This window comes from Balaenoptera physalus (assembly GCF_965194825.1).
Source record: "Balaenoptera physalus genome assembly, chromosome: X".
In the NCBI taxonomy this organism is placed as follows: domain Eukaryota; kingdom Metazoa; phylum Chordata; class Mammalia; order Artiodactyla; family Balaenopteridae; genus Balaenoptera; species Balaenoptera physalus.
The window spans coordinates 11,097,332-11,114,511 of record NC_138903.1 but is presented as its reverse complement, the minus strand read 5'-3'; positions in this window follow the sequence as shown (position 1 = coordinate 11,114,511).

Sequence of the window (17,180 nt, the reverse complement as noted above, 5' to 3'; positions counted from 1 at the left end):
GCCCTGCATCTAAAAACAGTTTTAGCATAAATTTCAGTCTTTCTCCTTAAACTGGGGAGCAATGATCAAACAAGCTAGATTTCTTTTTAAAGAATCTTTTTAATGTTTCACCCTCACTTGCCATTTCAACAAGTTTAGCCAGGAGATGCTAATGCAGTTATAAATGTTTATTATTCCAGCGGTTTCGATCATTTTATTGGGAACATAATAGCCTCTAGAGAATGGCAGAAATTGCAGCGAGACATATTTAAGGAGATTGCTTACAGAGTTGTTTTTTCAAAAAGGTCAGGCTTACATTTATTCAATGATTTTCTGTGGGGTGGGAAAGAGGAAGGAGGAAATATTACTAAGTTGCTTGGTGTTTTGTTTTATCAGACTGTTGTTCTGGTTGATTCCACCAACTGGGGGATGTTTCAAACGGGTTTATATTTAGGATGTGGGCTGGGATGGGGGTTTCTCAGCCTTGGAACTAGTGACATTTTGAGTCAGGTCATTATTCGTTCCGGGGCTGCCCTGTGTTTGACAAAATGTTTAGTAGCATCCCTGGCCTCTGTCTATTTGATGACAGTAGCAAGGCCCACCTCCACATGTTATGACAACCGAAAATGTTTCCAGATGTTGCCAAAGGCACCCCTGCCGATTTGCCCCTGGTTGAGAACCACTGAGTTGGGCAAGTTTTGGAGTCCCCCGGGCAGCTTTCGCTGGACATCATAAGAGCTCTAAGAGGAATTGGCTTCTCTGGATATTTTTCGCTTGGTTTATGCTCCAAGGACACATGAAAAATTCTAAGTGATAATGTCTGCCTCACAGCGTCACTAATCACCCATCCCACTCTCCCTGTGAAAACAGACGCCCGCTATTATTTGAGGAGGCTTCAGCTAATTAGGGAACGCATTCCTATCAACTTGCTTTACATCAAATTAAGAAAAGTCCATTTTCTTTCACCATCAGGCAAGTTTCTGCTCTTGGTTACCAGATGTGGGTTTGCATGTGGTTTTTAGCTCCTGCGTCTTTGCTGGTCTCTGAACTGGCCAGTTCTGCCTCAGAAATGCAGCGTTTCCTACGTGGCTATGGTCAGAGCCCTCTGCAGTACAGGAGTCACTAATATTGGGTCATGCTATTTTTGCATTCTCTGAAATTACAACATTCACAAAAAATCCCACCTCCCCTCTGCTTCTTGAGCTTTTTTTTTTTTTTTTTTTCCCCCTCAAATGGAATCCATATGGGTGGTGTGTCCAAGTCAGTGCCAGGACAATGGAATGTGGATTGGTGAAGCATCCCCCTAAGCCCAATGAGAGTATGGTAACTGATGAGGAGAAATCCTCCCGTGTCCAAAGTTGAAACTTTCCGTTCAAGAGCTCTCCTATCAGAATTCCTCACTAAGTCTTATCTACCTGACACATTCTGGTACTCTGATCCTCAATTTTGTTATGCTTGAGATAAACAGATGCACATAAAAATATGTTTCGGCTTCAATGTCAGTACTGAGAGAAGGAGAGGTAGAATTTCTTGTTTGCTTTTGCATCAGACAGCAGCAATACCAGCCACGATACAGATCCAAATTCATAGAGACGTCCCAGCTGTAAAATGTAATCGCTGTAAGCTCACGATGCTATTTTCTAATCATAGATCTCCTTGTGCAAGGTCTATGTGCACGAGTCTGCGACCTGGCTTTCCAAAAGCAACTTCCTGCTCAGGGACAAAAATATTTCAGACAGATCTATTTCTAAATTCTTGTCCTTTCTTTTCTCTCTGTTCCTTTTTTTTTTTTTTTTTTTGTCTTTCTCAAATTTTCACTCCCCTTGTGACAAATCCAGTTGTCTGACTTGAAATGCTAATATGCGTGTTCTTTGGACCTCCCACAATCACCCAGGCCTGGCACAAACGTGATAAATAAATGCAAACACAAAGAGGTTTTATATTCTCCCCTGCCCCTCCCCCCCATATAAGCTGTAACAACCCCAATCGGCCCTGAGAAAGAGGATAATGCTATTTGTTGAAAGATGCTATTTGTTAACTTCACCCAGTAGAAAATGTCTTCCAGTTCTACCACCTTCTATAATTAATAACTTTTAATCCAAAGGACCTCCTTCAGGTTCAAAACTCAAGTGGCTTGTGACAAAAGAGAGAAGAGAATAGAGGGAAAGAGGAGCTTCTGGAAGTTTTCACTTCAACCGAAATGCTTTTATGCCTTCATGAAGTAGAAATACCGGCAGAGAAGAAAAAGCCATAAGCGCGCTTTACCATTAGATTTGATGCTTCATTTTCCGTGGATGTTTCCTTCAGAATCCACCTAACTGCATCTGTTTGAACATGTAATTCTTGGTTATTTGATTCTGTGGACCTTTTTAAAAACATCAACACAAAGTGAGCCCAGAATGCAGAAGCAGGCTAAAATCCTTAGTGGAGCTACATCCAAATGGTGGGGGGAGGAGGGGGACAGAGAACAGGCATAAACCGAATCAATCAGTAATAGTCCACAGTTCGTTCGAAGGCAATGAGTGGAGCAGAATAAAGGGAAGGGCACTTGGTGCTGGTGTAACTGGAAATAGGATGGTCAGGACAGGCCTCCTTGAGACATCTGAGCAGAGACATGAAGGGGGTGAGGGAGGGAGCGCCGTGGGTGCTGGGGAGAAGCGCCTTCCAGGCAGAGGGAACAGCCAGCGCCAAGGGTGGCAGACGGCTGACACAGAGACGCAGCGTGCGCTGAGGCCAGTGCACCCAGTAAGGGAGTAGGGGCAGCAGGAGGGGAGGAGACCAGGGGGCAGCAGATCCTGCAGGACTCGGCAGGCCGCTGTAAAGACGTGGCCTCTGCTCTCGAGGAAATAAGGAGCCATTGCAGGTTTTAATGAACAGCTCTTTCTTTTTTCCTCACTGAGGCGAAATTCACATAAGAGAAAGTGACCCACTCAGTGGCATTTAGTACATTTGAAATGCTGTTGCCTAACCCCACCTCTATCTAGTTCCAGGACGTCTTCATCATCTCAAATGGAAATCCCCTCCCCATTAGCAGTCATTCCCCACTTGATCCTCCCCCTCAGCCCCTAGCAACCACCAATCTGTATTATATCTCTATGGATTTGCCTCTTCTGGGTGTTTTACATAAATGGAATCGTACAATACATGGTCTTTAGTGACCGGCTTCTTTCACCTGGCATGACGTTTTGGAGTTTCATCCATATTGTAGTATACGTCAGTACTTCATCCTTTTTTTTATGGCTGAGTAATATTCCATTGTACAGGGAGACCACAATTTGTTTAGCCACTCATCAGCCAATAGACATTTGGGCCATTTCCACCTTTTGGCTATTGTGAGTACGCTGCTATAAACATTGTAGGTTGCTAAGTAACAAAGGGACATGATCTCACTTCCATTTTTATACAATACATGCAAGGCTATTTTATTCGTAAATTCTATTTTAAATGGCAAAAGTAAATAAGTGAATAAGTGTTTCTCCCACCGGATTCATTAGATCCATCCCTCTGCCATGTGCTACCACCTGCTTGGCTTCTTAAAATGTCATCTAATCCCTCCAGGACCATATTTTTAAAAATAATTTTTTCCCTACCATTGGCAATTAAAGGCCGACTGACTGTTAAATACAAGAATCCTCTCATTATCCAAAGAATTAATGTTTTCCAAAATTGACAGGGATTTTTAAGAAGGGCAAACAATGATGATGAAAAATGAAAATTCTCCAGCCGAAAGGGGAAATCATTCTTGCTTGAAAATAAAAATGAACCAAATGCATCATGGTGTCTGGAAATGGGTCCTGAAACGGGAAAAAAAAAGGACAGCCTTGGTGTCCCTGAGCTCCTGAGGGCAAGGCAGCGCCTGACTCAGAGGAAGTCTTTAGCAGTCGGGCTCACTTTCCCTCCTCCACCAAATAGTTCATGTGTCTATGACCTGCCAGACATTGCTAGGTGGCAGAGAGCAAAGAACAATGACACATTTTCCCCCTCTGTCACAAAGCAGCTGTGAAAACACAATGGGGCCAAGAGGCAAGTACCTGGGGCCCCGGGAAGCCAAGTCCCAGGCATCAAGTCTCTTCCCGAGTTTAGAAGGCGCTTCCGGCTCCCTGGCTCTCCATCTGCCAACCTGTTTTGAGTCACAGAAATCATTCTGATAAGGAAAATGAGCGGTGTTCCGGTGACACCATCTTCCCACTGTGTGTGCGCCTTGGTGTGGCTGGAAAGGCAGTGGTGGGCCTGGCTGATCTCTGAAGTAAAAGCCCAAATTGGAAGCTCTTCCCTTTTCCAGCAGGGAGCCTCCCACAGATTCCGCCCCGTGAGTGCTGTGAAGAAGCCGAGGCTGGAATAGAAAGAGTCTGCGGCATTTATTGCGCCCAGCGGCGCCTCTCCATCAGCCCCAGAGAAGCAGCGTGTGCCTGTGTGATTCCCAGAACAGGTTGGGCCAGGGGCGAGAGGGACAGTGGGGGGCAGAGAGAGAGAGAACGCCCCCCAACGTTTTTAGCCAGGCACAGTCAGGTTAAAAGCATCCAGCCTTGAAGAGGAAAGAACACCCCCGAATACAATTTCCAGCCTCTGCACCGTCTTGGCTGGGGGGAGGGCGGAGGGGGAGGGGGGAGGCAGGAGAAACAGGCCAACGTGAAGTTTAGGGCATCCCTGGCTTCTGACTCCGTCCACATAACCTCTGATGGAAAAAGTGACTCAGAGGAATTGGAAATCATCCAGCGCTTGCTTCAGGGGTCCCCTCCCTAATTTCCCCAATTTGGAAGGGGAAGGGCTGCTTAAGAAAGGATTCTTTTCTAAGGATGTGCTGAAAGTTTGCAAAATATAGCAGTCTGCACCATCCTATATTCTGGGGTCCCCTGTACCACGCCCAGGCCACTTGTTGGGGGAAACGTGGCGCTGAGAAGTCCAAATGCATTGACCCCACTGACAAATAAAGACTCCGGTTTTCTCATGCCTCCCAGCCTTGGCCCCTGCCGTGTCCTGTGCCTGGAACAGTGTCACCTACCCACGCTCCATCCTGGCTTCCTGCAGCACAGCCAGTGTTGGCCGGCAAGTCTCAGCTTTTAAATCAGTTCCTCTTCCCTGTTCCCCCCCATCCACAAACAAACAAAGCCTGCTAATTAGATTAGGCGCCCATTCTGAGCCCCCTGCATTTGCCTTTCTCGGAAAGGCTTGATCACAGTCTATTCTAGTGTTATAGCTCCACCAGTGACATAGTACCTGGCGAGAAGTGGGCAGGTAGTCAATAAATGTTTTTTGAATGAATGGATGAATGGAGTTATAAACAATAAGTATCTTAGTGGGCACAATATATATCCCCATATAAAACATAGAGCTATATAGATGATAGATAGGTCGAGTTAAAGAGACCTCTGATTGGAGTTCATGATCTCCCTCAGAACAAGTATTTAAAGTTTTCATTTTACCAGCAGGCCTCACACCTGTAAATGATTTTCCCAAGTCACAAGTGATAAAGTCAAGTTCTAATTCATGGAGATAATACTCTGTATATTACTATATGTATATTTATAATTTTCAGGTTCATTTTACTTGAAATAAATATTATGCTGCTAGCCTTGGAATTAATTACATTAATCCTATGGAGAATATAATGAATATAAAAATACAGAATTGTAAAGTCAGAAGAAGCTTGCATGCTCATCTGGGCCAACTCTGATATTTTACAAATGAGGAAATTGAAGGCCAAAGAGGTTAAGTGACTTGCCCAAAGTCACAGAGCTGCTACATAAGAGGTGGGAATGGAATCTAGATTTTTCAGATGCTAAATTCAGTATTTTTCCTACCATACAACAAAGACGATTGGTTAGGAACAAATTCTTTGAACACAGCGTATTTATACTTGGGCCTGCTTGTATTTAGAAAACCACACATACCCAGACCTCCCAGAATGATTCCTGTTGCAGAAATCCTATGCCAGTTTCAGAGCACAGGGTCCAGTGTGGTGACAGAGTTAAGAGTTAGGTCTGAGGTTGGGGCTTCCCTGGTGGCGCAGTGGTTGAGAATCTGCCTGCCAAGGCAGGGCACACGGGTTCGAGCCCTGGTCTGGGAAGATCCCACATGCCGCGGAGCAACTAGGCCCATGAGCCACAACTACTGAGCCTGCGCGTCTGGAGCCTGTGCTCCGCAACGAGAGGCCCGCGCACCGCGATGAAGAGTGGCCCCCGCTTGCCACAACTAGAGAAAGCCCTCGCACAGAAACGAAGACCCAACACAGCCAAAAATTAATTAATTAATTAATTAATTAAAATATCTGTTTCTATAAAAAAAAAAAAAGAGTTAGCTCTGAGGTCAGAGTACCTGGGTTCAAATTCTAGCTGTGTGACCTCTGACAAATCACTTAGCCTCTCTGTACTTATTTATCACCTGTAAAATGAGTATAATGGTTCTCATCAGAGAGGGTTGCTGTGAAGACTAAATTATTTACTACATGTAAAGTGATTAGGGGAGTGCCTGACTCATACTAAGTGCTGGTAAATGTCAGCTTAAATCATCTTGGTTTAGAAAACAACTCACTGCATATACATGAAGTCACTGGTAGTTCACCTGAGCTGAGGAGAGTAGTGATGGGAAACGGTCATGAGAAGGCCTTCTGGGTGCTGATATTATCTTTCCTGATCTGGTAACTGGTTCCATGGTTATGTACAGTATGTAAAAATCTATCAAGTTGATCCCGTATGATTACCAAGAACTGTGAATGGTCTGATTTGCCTCTACTTGCAAGTTGACAAGGTGGCCTGCAGATTCTGATTCTGCATTTAGATCTGGGGTGAGGCCCGAGCCTCTGTATCTCTGAGAGACTCTCAGGAGATGTGGGTGATTCAGCTCATGGAAGACCACACCTTGAGTCATAAGGGGCTGGGAAACTCTCTTTTTCAGGAACTTCTCACAAGACTGGATTCCACCAAACATGCTGTAGCTCTGCTATTGTGTCCTATCTAATATGGGTGGGGGGGAACCCACATAAAATTCTCAAAAGCAACCTCTCAATGATCTGTAATTCTGGTCACTTGAAGCTGAATAAATATAAAATGTAAAAATACTAGAATTCCTAGGAAGGCCTAAAATGACAGAAGTATTTCCTACATTGTAGGTAAAAATCATGAGTGAGGGCTGAAGAGCAATGAAATGCTAATTTTGCCATAAATGATAACCAACAAACACTAAAACCAAGTGAATGTGATTTTGCAAAACAGATGAGACCTGAGCTAATGAAGGCCTGAACTGACAGAGGCTAAGTTGCTGGTAGGAAGATTTCCTGAGCTTCAAATGACATGGGGAACTTGAGCCACCCTAATCCTAACTGGGCATTCCCCATAGATGAGCTCCGTGGACAGAAGGCTGTTTCTGGCTTCCACACAGCCCTGGGCAACAGGGCATCAGCAGCGGAGCAGAAATGACTCAGCTGCACTTCCTCCCATGCTTATCTTCCTTAAGAATCCAGTTTCAACCTTGGTTACACTTTAGAATCAATGGAGAAGCTGTGAAAATACTCTTGATTGCCCGGGCTCTTCCAGACCAGTAGACTAGGAATCCCTTGGGGCAGGGCCCACACATCAGTAGTTGTAAAAATTCCCCCAGTGATTCTGATGGGAACTGTTACCCTTAAGCCTCCGACAGACCTCAGTGAAGGAAGTGAAAGGCATCGCGGAGTGTAGACAGAGCATAGGTCACCCAAGTACACACACTTTCCCCTCTTCCACACCTCTGATTCTGCTACTAAGAACCACCAGGTTTTGAGAAGAGAGACCAACAGAAGCATGGTTCATTTCCTTCTAGAAATCACCACATCTCATCTCTCTAGAGCTCATGTTGGCACCAATGTTTGGTCTCATTTTTAGGGAATCTGAGCACAAAATTCCCTATAGGGGACTTTGGAGGATACTTGACTGGGGTGAAATTAATGATAGCTCATATTTATGACAACTTGAGGATGACATTATCTCCATTATTATGAGTGATAAAGGAATTCTGCAGGGTCATGCTGTTCGGTGAAGATGTCTGGGTTTGGGTCACAGCTTTCTGTATTTACCAGCTGTGTGACCAATTTGAGCAAGTTACTTCACCCCACGAATCCTAATTTGTTCACACATAGGACTTTGTAAAGTCCATAGAGTCGTGAGGAACATGAATAGAAGGAAATTCGTGAAAAGGACTGTTCACAGTGTCCAGGGCCTAGTAAGCCCTCCATAAATGCCAGCTATTTTTATAAGTTGATTTGATCTCATTCAAATGCATGAGTCATAGACTGGTGCAGGTCTGGGGATTATTTATTACCCTCCTCAATTAGATATGTAAATTGAGAGTAGATGTTGAGAAACTTTCATACTAATTTGGCAGAGAAATTATATGTCTATTAAATCTAATAATGAAACTCTTAGGCTTGCATTTTGTATGTCCTTTTATTGAATGTTTGTAAATCATTTTTATTTCACTTTAGGAAAGTATTGCTCTGTGGGCTGGTATTTTGTATGTCTTTTGATTTAATTTTTCTAGTCATTCATTTTTATTTCATTTTATGAAAGTATTTTTCCGTAGATAGACTGGAGATTAAAACACTGCTTCTTCACAGAGAGTTTGAGAATAATTGGTTTAAAAATAAATTTATAAATACTGTGTCATAGAAATTAATGGAAAACCCACTGCATTTGTTTTCTATACTGTATAACAAACCATCACAACTTTACTGGCTCAAAATAACACCCACTTATTAGCTCACAGTTTTCTTGGGTCAGGAACCTGGCCTCAGCATGCCTGGGCTCTCGGCTCAGGGTCTCACAAGGCTGCAATAAAGGTGACAGCTGGCCTTCAGTCAGAGTTTGGTTCCTTGAAGCTATAGGACTGGGATCGCTGTTTTCCTCCTAGTTGTCAGCCAGGGGCTGCTCTCAGCTCCTAGAGGCTGCCCACAGTTCCTCGCCGCATGGCCTTCTCACAGACCCTCTCCCGACATGGCAGCTTACTTCTTCAAGACCAGCAAGGGAGAGTCTCTCCCTTCAGTCCCCTAACACAGAGTCTCATGAAATGTAATCAAGAGAGTGCCATCCCCATATATCCGGAAAAGATGAAAACCCTAATTTGAAAAGACACATGCACCCCAACGTTCATAGCAGCACTATTTAAAATAGCCAGGGGGCTTCCCTGATGGCGCAGTGGTTGAGAGTCTGCCTGCCAATGCAGGGGATACGGGTTCGAGCCCTGGTCTGGGAAGATCCCACATGCTGCGGAGCGACTGGGCCCGTGAGCCGCAATTGCTGGGCCTGCGCGTCTGGAGCCTGTGCTCCGCAACGGGAGGCCGTGGCAGTGAGAGGCCCGCGCGCCGCAGTGAGGAGTGGCCCCCGCTTGCCGCAACTGGAGAAAGCCCTTGCACAGAAACGAAGACCCAACACAGCCATAAATAAATAAATAAATAAATAAATAAATAAATAAAATTAAAATAGCCAGGACATGGAAGCAGCCTAAATGGCCATCAACAGATGAATGGATAAAGAAGATGTGGTACATATATACAATGGAATACTACTCAGGCATAAAGAAGAAAGAAATAATGCCATTTGCAGCAACATGGATGGACCTAGAGATTATCATACTAAGTGAAGTAAGTCAGATGGAGAAAGACAAATATCATATGACATCACTTACATGTGGAACCTAAAAAAATGATACAAAAGAACTGTTTACAAAACAGAAATAGACCCACAGCCATAGAAAACAAACTTACGGTTATCAAACGGGAAAGGGGGGGAGGGATAAATTAGGAGTTTGGGATTAACATATGCATACTACCATATATAAAATAGATAAACAATAAGGATTTACTATATAGCACATAGCACAGGGAACAATATTCAATATCTTATAATAACCTATAATGGAAAAGAATTTTAAAAAATAACATAGATATATACGTATAACTGAATCACTTTGCTGTACACCTGACACTAACACAATATTGTAAATCAACTACATGCCAAGTAAAAAAAAGAGAGTGAGTGCCATCCCATCACCTTTACCATATGCTACTGGCTGGAAGCGGATCACAGTTTTCCCTGGCACTCAAGGGGAGAGGATTATATAAGAATATAACTCATTGGAGGTCACCTTAGGGTGTGTGCACTGCACCCATCTACAGATCATCCTATTTTAATGGGTTGAGGCTTCCAACAGTAAGTCACCAGTTACCATATATATATATACATATGGCAGCAAGAAGCATGCATGCATTTACGAGGAATAGATTAAACGAATCATAGAGAAGTTGGATAATTTGATACTCAAATAACATTAGACATAAATAAGCCAATCTAAGACTTAGTCCTGCCAACCTGCATGGCACGATTTTCAAATACTACATAAAAAAAGAAATGCTACTTTTGATTTCCACCTTTTATAATGCTGATGCCTCCAAAAAAAAAATTGGCATGTATGGCACATTTTTCTGCAATTATTTTCTGATGAGTATGGAGTTCAACGTAATTGCCCTTGAAATGGGGTATTTAAGAACGTGAAAGCTAATGACCATGTTAATAATGGTGATTCCCAATAAAGATCTACTTATCCTCATAAACTCCCTGAAATATAATGCTGTAGCTGGGGAAATTACTTAAAAAACCTCTTTTAGTCTCGGCTAATTTTTATAGACTGTGGGTTAATTGAGGGGGACCTTTTTTTTAAAAGCCCAGTTCCCTACCTGAATCTACTTGAAAAATCCAGAAAGGGCCTGCCCTGCTATTTGTTCGCAGCAGGACTGATGTGCTCATGGAATTACTTTCCTTCAGGAGAAGTCCCAGTTTGACAGAACAACAGCGGGGAGAGCCCGTTTGTATACCTACGAAAGGTACCTCGCAACTTCAAGAACTTTGGGGATGGGCTCGTATATAAATACACAATGAGTGCATGAGAAACACATCCCTCCAAAGGAGAGCGAGCCATCAATAATGGACCACAGCTAAAAACATCGGATGGATGGTTGTGCAACAGAAGTGATTGGGTCAGTAACGGCTCCTTCTGAATTTTAAAGATTTTTAATAGTGGAAGAGGATATGGGGCCAGGGGTGGAGGGGCTGATACGGAAACAGGTAGGGATTGTTTTAGGGGACGTCAGTTTGAGCCATATAATATTGTTTGGAAGACTCCCAACTCTGCCTTCAGCAGAGAGAAGGTTAATCTATTTACAGAATAGCTGTGCATCGCCAAAGCTTGGTTTCAATACATTACTCCCAAATACCTCCCTCCTGACTTTTGGAAATACACCTTTTTACTGGGGCACTTTGCCAGAAGTTATCCCACTGGAGCGCTTCATGATCTCACCTCTAACGGGGTAATGGAGAGACTGTCTTTTACACTCTTGTGGGAAAGTTTTGAAAGCCCCCATTCTGCTTAACCGTGTGAGATCCCTAGGCTGAGGCGGTGTTAGTTTGGGGGAGATGAAAAAGAAAAAGAATAATGAGCAGCTGCAGAGCTCAGGGAGATGTCTTGGGAAGGGCATTACTGAGATACTTAAGAACAGCAAATAGTGTCCAGGAGCTGAGAGAGGCACCAAGGAAGGCATCAAAGAACGCACCCCAGTTCTTCCATTCTTGCTCTAGTTCTTAAAGCCCCTGAGACGAGACACTGTAGAGATTTAATGTTACCAGCTGATGAAACTCACAAAAAGCTGAAGTCAACTGTATAGAATAGTGCTCTCCATTGGAAATATAACATGAGCCACAAAAGTGAACCATATATATAATTTAAAATTTTCCAGGAGCCACATTTTTTAAAAGTATAAAGAAACAGGTGACATTAATACACTACATTTTCTTTAACTCAATATATCTAAAATATTATCATTTCAACATGAAATCAACAAAAATTACTAGACGTTTTATATTCTTTTTTGTACTAAATCTTCAAAGTTAGGTACGTATGTTACACCTACGGAATATCTGAACTTGGATTTGACACATTTCAGTTACTTAATAGCCACATGTGTATACCGTATAGAAAAGGGCAGCTATAGAGAATGGTTCTAACAGATCTCCGGCTGGATGCGGCATGTTTAAGACCACACATTGGCAAGGTTGCTGGACAGCTAAAACACTAGAGAGTAAATCTGGAACATTCTTCATGGTCTTTCATGGAAAAATACAATCATCAAGTAATTTATTCAGGAAGAAAATTGCCGGGACTTCCCTCGTGGTCCAGTGGTAAAGAAACCACCTTCCAATGCAGAGGACACGGGTTCAATCCCTGGTCGGGGAACTAACATCCCACATGCTGCAGGGTAACTCAGCCCGTGTGCCACAACTACTGAGCCCGCGTGCCTCATCTAGAGAGAGAAAGCCCGCACACCGCAAGGAAAGATCCCGCATGCTGCAATGAAGATCCCACATGCCACAGCTAAGACCCGACGCAACCAAGAATAAAATAAATTTTTTAAAAAAGAAGAAAATTGCCTACAAATAAATTAACTATCTTCAACATATGAGGTACATCTGTGCATGCTTATATAAAATACTTTCTGGGCACTTACCCTAGAAGTACCATATTAATTATGGATATATATGTACATACACACAATGTTCAGATGTCCTGAATTTCACAAACCATAATTGATTTTGGAAAACTGAAGCAATAATCTTCGTCATAGCTTCAGTGTACTAAGGTGACAATTTTTTTTTTTCCTTTTGGACAGTTTTGCTTTATGCGTTCAGACAAAGGTGACAATTATTAATGTCCCCATTCTACAAGTGGGTAAGTTGGTACTATTCTCTACGGGACTCATATGGTTTTTGGCCTCTGCTATGGACTGAATTATGTTCCCCCAAAATTCATATGTTGAAGTCCTAACTCCCCATGTGACTGTATTTGGAGATAGGGCTTTTAGGAAGAAATTAAGGTTAAATGAGGTATAAAGGGTGGAGCCCTAATCCAATAGCATTGGTAGCCTTATAAGGAGAAGAAGAGAGATCTCTCCCATCCCCTGCAAATTTGAGGAGAGTGAGAAGGGATCTCACCAGAAACCAAATTGACTGGCACCTTGATGTTGGACTTCCCATCCTCTAGAACCGTGAGAAAACACATTTCTGTTTTTTAAGTTGAAACAAGTATTTGTTATGGTAGCTCAAACAGACTAATATAGCTTCTATGCCTTTTTGAGTCAGAATTCAGCACCAGAAGTAGATCTTAACAGTGGACATCTATAGATAAACTGTACATCCATCACTAGAATTACTCTGCACAAGCTGTCTGTGAATTACTCAATTCCAAGTTGGAAAGCTGACTCATCATCAGGGAACTGAAGTCTGCAAAGGCAACTGCATCCTCCAGAAAAGAAGGTCTTCCTGCCTCTCCCAGATGATATTCCCTTTTGCATTTCTTCAGAAACCATCAGCCTCATTCAAAAGTCATTTGGTTGTAGGGAACCAAAGTCTCTCAAAGTGGTTTAAGAGTAAATGAAGAATTTATTAGAAACAAATGTTCAAGTATTTCATGGAACACAGAGGGTTGCACACAAGGGTTAGAACTAGAATACCAACAGACTCTGGGGAGACTCCCTGTGGGCTGCAGTGTCTCCTTTTGCTCTTCTCTCCCTGTGCCTGCTTCTTCCTTCTTTGTCTCTATAACTGATTTTCTCTTTCTGTTTGTACAGTGTCCAAATGTGGCTACCCTAGTCACAAACATTGACCAGAATCACTTTGTCCCAATTCTACCTTCCTAGGAGGGGGGATCTGATTGGCCCATGTGATAATACGTCCCCACAATCAAATATAGTTATTAAACACAGTCATAGCATTTCGATAAAATGAGAAAATTCATGTTCTACAATGTGAAGTGAAAAGTGCTAAAAACCAATTGTATTGATCGTATGAGTGTGACTCTACTAAAAACGCTTTGAAAAAGGATACTAAAAAAACATTCTAAGATATAAAGGGGTTATTGCTTGTCGCCTAAAAACAAACTCAGCAAAATTTAGTGTCATAAAGCAATAATTATTTATTATTTCTCATGATTCTGTGGGTAGGCTGGTCTTGGGTGGTTTTCTGCTCCATGTGACATCAGCTGAGGTCACAAATTCAACTGCACTGAACTGGTGGCTAGGCTAGGCTAGGCTGTAAGGTTCGAGAAGGCTTTCCTCACAGGTCAGACACCTTGGCTCTCCTCTGTGTGGCCTTTCCACATTACTAGCTTGGGCTTCCTCACAGCATGGAGTCTCTACATAGTCAGACTTTTTACACGGCAGCTAGTCTCTAGAGGGAAAGTGAAATTTGCTAGGCCTCTTGAAGTCTGAGCACAGCAGTACCTTTTTAGACTTCTGGTGGTCAGAGCAATGCAGGACATCAGCCCAGATTCCAGGGGAGATAGACCCCACCTCTTGAAAGGCAGAAGAGCATGTGCATACACGGAGAGAAGGAACTGATGGCAGACATCTTGGGAGACCACCAGAGAGGGATCAGAATCTTGGTGTTTGGCATTATAAGGGAGGGGATATTTTCCTGCTTCATTTTGTTTTTCTGTACTTTCAAATTCTTCAATGAGCACCATTTTAATAATAATAGTAGTAGTTTTTCAATGGTGTTAAAGTTCGTAATAATAATTTATTAAATGGTGCCACGCTGAATGTCTGGAATAAATAGATCAAGGGGAAGATGTTTCCATGCATTTGAAGACATGACACTTGCTGGGAAATAACGTCTACAAGAAATTCTTGGCTTTGCCTCTCTCCAGAGTAATAAAAACTAGCCACAATGGCAGCTGAAACACAAGAGGAAAAATGTATTTCTTGCTGTCACCTAAAAATAAATCCCTGCCTTAAGTACTCTGACTCCTAGTCATGTAGCTTCTCTTGTGTTTGTACGAGGACTATGGCCTACGTCCTTGAGAATAAATAGACCTACCCCCCCAGTGGCTGTGAGCATCTTTTACATAAGACCTTGCTCTGATACAACCAGTCTGACAGCCAGTCCGGGGCCAGAAGTTTCCCGAATGTGATGTCTGTTGGCTGCTGCTCAGCAAAAGCAGTTTCATCTCCTCTAAAAGGTCTGAATATTCATTCCCTGCCCTGAGCCTGCATCAGTATTACTGACCGTCCAATTGTTCTGGAACTCACAGGGGGCGAGATCAGATGAGCTCCTTTCATCCAAGGAGCTGTGACTTCTGTACACAGGTGACACTGTGCCCTCTCTCGCCTTGCCAGCTTTGTCTTCCACCAGCCCCTTTTCCACAGACCCTCCGACCACATCCAGCACTTCACTCTTTCTCCAGGAGATGCCCCTGCCCAGGCTCCGACTTATCCAAATCACAGGATTGCCCTTCCCTCCCCGCTGCCTCCAGATCAGGTCCAATCCCCGTTCTCCAGGAACTTTCCCTCGATCTTCAGGTCAAATTTTTCTCCTCCATCCCCATGTTCCCTAGCACTTTGCTCTGCAACTCTGCCCTCAATGCTGGAAATGGGAAGAGGACAAAATTCTAAACCCCTGCTCTTGGAGAGTGCTCAGTCAGGGGTAGAGAGATGTGATGCAATGTGGTGATGGTCAACATGGAGCTCTATTGGGGAGCTATGAGCCCAGAAGACGGGAGCACTTGGTCCAGCCTGAGCCTCCAGAAAGCTGCCTGAAGGAAAACCGCATGCTGGGAAGAGGGCACAGCAAGAACACAGGCACAGAGGCAGGAAAGCACACGGACTGGTTTTATGGTCTGTGCCAGGTTAGAGGAGGACGCATCGTTGCTCACCTCTGCAGCATGAAGGCCCCCCGGCCGGCACAGGCTCACCTTTGTGACTCTCAACCCATGCCAGGGCTCACGCAGAAAAGGAGTGACCTACAGTCCCAACTATGCCCAGGGGGAGCCCTGGGGATGGCTGAAACCCAAGGTACCGTGTGCCTTATTCTCTCTCATTCTCTTCCAAGCGAACAGCGGAGTTTCCCAGAGGCTCCACGGTGTATGTCAACAGACTGAACGCAGAGCTGATGACGAGCGAATCCAGCGTCTGCTATGAAGTCAGTCATTAAAGAGATTTGCAACAATGTAAAACATGGCCACTCTTCTCATTACATGTTTTTGTGTTTAGGAAAATAGAGCTGGTTTTTTAAAAATAAGAACATGTCACGTTAACACACAATGAGCTTATTGTTATATTTAAATATATTAATAAATAAATATTATAAAATTTCTCAGGTTTAATTTCTACTATGGTCCATTTGGAGAGATTTGGCCCACATAAAGAGAGGCTCTTTGAGGTCCTTGATAAATTGTAAGAGTACAAAGTGGGGGCTGAGACCAAAACTTGGGGAATTGCTAGTATGGTCAGCCCTGGAGCCAGATTCCTTTGGTTCCAATCCTGGCTCCTCTAATGACTAGCTGTGTGACTTTGGATTAGGTTCCGAACTTCTCTGTGCCTGTTTCTCCATCTGTAAAGCTGAAATAACAGTAATAATGCCGCTGCGAGGATTAAAGGGTTCATCAGGGAAAGTGCTTTGGAAAGGTGCATGGCACCTGGTTAGTGCTCAGGAAGCGTTAGAAAACATTAACCTACACTTGCAGGAGCACTAGTGGGCCCTGGGCACCGTGCTAGCCTCCAGTGACATAAAGATGACTAATTCAAGGTCAGCGTCCTCAAGGGACCCACAGCAGGGAGAAAGAGCCCAATGAAACAGATCATATGTGTGCAGACTTCGCCATGACCTTCATAAAAGGAATTTAAACATCTTGCTCCAGCAAGAGATGCTGCTGAGACAAATCCCTCCCTGAGTCCAGAATGTTCTGAACTGACATATTTGTCAAGAACGTTTACAAAGCTGAGATTTAATGAAAGAAGGGCTGCCTGGGAGTCTGGTTACCAGGGACACTCCTTTTATGACTTGCTTTAGCAACTTATTTCATAAACAGCAAACATCTGCTGTGTTCTTGGCACTCTGCTAGGACAGAGGGACATCAAGATGATTAAGATACACCTCTTGCCTTGCAGCAACTCCCAGAACTGAGAGGAACACAACCTGACCATTATTATGCACCACAGAAAGTACATGAAAAGAGGCGGCGAAGACACTTCACCTCTCTGATCCCCGTCCTTCACCTAACGGTCGAGAACAGCACTGCATAACCGAAGTTTCTTCCTGATCTAAGACCCCAGTCCTCCATGCAACCGTCATCGATCATCTCAGAAACCACGTTTGGAGTTTGAGGGTCATTTGTCAACATCATTAATT